Raw genomic sequence first — 3,919 nt, 5'->3', positions numbered from 1 at the left:
TCTTTTTTAGTGGCTCTTTGTAGTGGATACGGGTTAGGAGCCGGGATTCCTCTCTCAGAGGGCCTGAGTTCGATTCCTTCAGGGAGCTAAAATTATATTTCTATATAAATGCGTTACTGCATTTACTATATCCACACAAACACACACAACAATATGTATATATAGTATTATATTATATATGTTATTCTATATATATATTTATATATATATTTTCATATATATATATAAAATCAGCGTTGATAACACACGGAGCCAAGGCCAAGACCGACCCAAAGGCGACGCGATGAAGTAACGGAATTCGGGTACCAAGATCGGGGCTCAGAAGACGCAAGTTCGGAATGATTGGAAATGATTGGAAAAAAAGACTAGATTCTTACATAACATTTGTCTGATCAGAATGGCATTTTGATATCTTGAGTTCATTGTATGAAGAAAAATAAGGACAAATAGAAGACGGAGGGACAGATAAAGGAAGAAGAGAGGAAGGAGAATATAAGTAATAATGATGATAATAATGATGATAAATATACTGCTACCAATACTAACAAGAAAAAGAATACGAAGAAGAAAAAGGAAAAGAATAAGAGAATAACATGAAATACAAGATATTAACCTCACACAAAATCTTACAACCTACCCCCTCCCCCTTCCCCCTAATAAAACAACGAAATAAACAAAAGAACTGATTCATCAAGAAACCTTGATGCGGATAATAATAATGACAATAATGATAATGATACTAATAATAATTATTATTATGATTATTATAATAATAACGATAATAATGTTAAAAATAATAGCAATAATAAAAAAAAACGGTAGAAGAAAAAGACAAAAAACAACAACAACAACAACAAAAAAGATGGAAAACAACAACAATAGATACAAGATAACAACCAACCCCCCACCCCACTCTCAAATAAACAACAACAAGTCATGCACTAAATCATGCAAAACATCTCCCCACTGGGCATGACATCTCTTGACAAAATCTCGGAACAGACTGTGATTCCCTTAGGCTCCGTGACAAGGTTCCAGTAATCTATATTTGGGTGTGTGAGCCGCTGAATAATGGCAAAGGGTGAGATCTCTTTCTCACGCCGGGACATCGATGTTCTTTATAAAACAAAATACCTTGGGAATCTTTACCTCTTTTTTTTTGTCTTTTGATTCGTTTTCTGTGTGTGTGTTTTTTTTTTTTTTTTTTTTTTTGTGACGCGGATTCTTTACTTTTTTGTATTTTGATTTGTTTTCTTTTTTTTTTTCTTTTTTTTTAGGTGGATTCTTTACTTTTTTTTTTTTTGTTGGTGAGGTGGATGGGTGGATGGGTGGAGGAGGAGTGGGGTGTGAAGGGTGTTTGTACGTTGTTATATAGGTGTTTGTGTCTGTAATTTTTTGTGTCTGTTTCTGTGTCTGTATGAATGATCTATTCATCTACTTGTATGGTGGTCTGTCTATCTATTCAGCTTTCTGTATATCTGCCCTTCGTTCTTCCCCTTTCTCCTCTCTATCTTTTTTTCTGTCTGCCTCTCGCTCTCTCTTTGTCTGTCTCTCTTTCTGTCTCCCTCTCCCTCCCTCCTCCCTCTTCCCTCCCTCCCTCCACCTTCTTTCTCTTCACATCCCTTCCTCCCTCACTCTCTTACACTCTCTTCTCTCTCTCTCTCTCTCTCTCTCTCTCTCTCTCTCCTCTCTCATTCTCTCTCTCTCTCTCTCCTCCTCTCTCGCACCTCCCTCCTTTCACTTTCTCTCTTCTCATCTTCTTAATCTCTCTCTCCTCTCCCTCTCTCTCTTTCTGCCCTCCCTCTCTCTCACACTCTCTCTCTTTCTTTTTTCATTCTTTTCCTCTCTCTCTCTGTCTCTACTCTCCTCTCCCCACCCCCTCTCTCATCTCTCTCTCTCTCTCTCTTCTTCCACCCTCCTCTCTCTCTCTTTCTCTCTCTCTCTCTCTCTCCTATCTCTACTCTCTCTCTCTCTCCCTCTCTCCCCTTCTCTCTTCTCTCTTTCTTTCTTTCTTTCTTTTACTCTCTCCCTTTCCCTCTCTCTCTCTCTTCTTTTCTTACAGTCTCTCTCTCTGTCTTTATATGTCTCTCTCTCTTTCTCTCCTCCACTCTCTTTCTCTCTCTCCTCATCTCTCTCTCTCTCTCGCTCTTCTCTGTATCGCTCTCTCCCTCTCTCTCTCTCACCTCTCTTTCTTTCTCTTACTTTCTCCTCTCTCTCTTCTCTCCCTCCCTCTTCTTTCTCTTCTCTCTCTGTCTTCTACTATCCTCCTTGCATCTAATCTCTCTCACTCTCTCTCTCTCTCTCTCTTTCTCTTACACACTCTCTCTCTCTTTCTTTCTTTTTCTCTCTCTCTGTCTCTGTCTCTGTCTCTCTCTCTCTCTCTCTCTCTCTCTCTCTCTCTCTCTCTCTCTCTCTCTGACACTGTTCAGTTTCTGCCTCACCTCTCTTCTCCTCTCTCCTCTCTCTCACTCTCCTCTTCACTTCTCTTTACTCTCTTTCTTTCTTTCTTTCTTCTCTCTCTCTCTCTCTCTCTCTCTCTCTCTCTCTCTCTCTCTCTCTCTCTCTCTCTCTCTCTCTCTCTCTCTCTCTCTTTCTCTCTCTCTCCCTCTCTCTCTCTCTCTCTTTGGGTGTGTCTGTCTTTGATGATGATAGTGTGGACAGTGTTAATTAGGATAATGAAAATAAGAATATAATGATGGTTGTAATGATAGTAGTAAAGAAGTTGATAATGATGATGATGACAAGGATGATATTGTTAATGATGTTAATGATGAAACTACTGTCATCATCACGATAGAGATTATAATGTGAATAAGGGTAATGCTTATAGTGATATTGACAATAGTAATAACAAATAATAATAATGATGATATTCGAAATGATGATAATATATTTAATGGTTCTTATAAAGATGATATAGAAGATGATTATAACATTAATGAATGCTAATGAAAAAAGATGTATATATTATCTATATAACGATCACAACCATCCAACAACATGGACGAAAAGACGAAAAAAAAAAAAAAAAATTGAAAATACTAACATTCATTCGTCAGACTTTTTGTTGCAATACTGAATGTTATCATCTCACCCACAGTGGTTGGGGAAGTGTTGCTAAGAGAAAGGTTATATGTAAATTAGTGCTGGTCCTTTGCTTATACAAGGAAGTTTTTATATTTGATTGTCACCAGGATTAATATCCAAGTTGAACTTTGCTTCAACGAAAGGTCTCTGCTAACATGTGTTCTGTGCTCTTTGAATTCATGTGAGATTTGATGTTGCGTGATCTGCTCTTTATTTGGGGGCTTTTTATTTTTTATTTTATTTTTTTTTTTCATTTTTGGTGTTTGTCTTTTTTTCTGTCTCTGTCTTTTTTTTAATTCTTTCTTTCTCTATTTCTTTCTTTCTTTCTTTCTTTTTTCTCTCTTTTTTTTTTCTCTCTCTCTCATTCTCTTTCTTTCTCTCTCTCTCATTCTCTTTTTATATTTTCTATCCTCTAGCTCTATGATGTCTCTTCCTCCTTGTTCTCTCCTCCCTGCCTGGTATGTCACTTCTCTCTCTCTCTCTCTCCCCTCTCTCTCCATCTCTTTTCTTTCTCAACATATAATCCATCATCTCACCCTCTCTTCGCTCCCCTCTTTACTACTCACTCACTCCAATCTCAGACACATCCCACTCCTATCCTTTCATCCCAATCAACACCCAACTTTCCCTCTTCCCTACACACCACTTTCTATCCTTTCCTTCCTTCCCTCCTCCCTCGCCATCCCCCGTCCCCTTCCCCTTTCCCTTCCTCCCCCCTCCCCCCCTCCCACTCTCCCCCCTTCCCCTCCCGTCCCTCCCTTACTCTCTCTCTATATTCCGTGAAATAGAACGAGATGCTGCTGACATCTGGTCGCTCCACCTTGAAATGGCA

General features: G+C 38.8%; 1 protein-coding gene across 1 annotated transcript in view; it reads left to right on the top strand.

The window, feature by feature from the left end:
- The window catches only part of LOC122248392 (ionotropic receptor 93a), a gene marked incomplete in the record, with an annotated part of 116,091 nt that overhangs the window by 105,738 nt on the left and 6,434 nt on the right, over window positions 1-3,919 (top strand).

The sequence above is a fragment of the Penaeus japonicus genome, unplaced genomic scaffold (assembly GCF_977035675.1).
Source record: "Penaeus japonicus unplaced genomic scaffold, GWHDUDI00000001_assembly GWHDUDI00000036, whole genome shotgun sequence".
NCBI lineage: Eukaryota > Metazoa > Arthropoda > Malacostraca > Decapoda > Penaeidae > Penaeus > Penaeus japonicus.
This window is presented reverse-complemented; position numbering and strand designations above follow the sequence as displayed.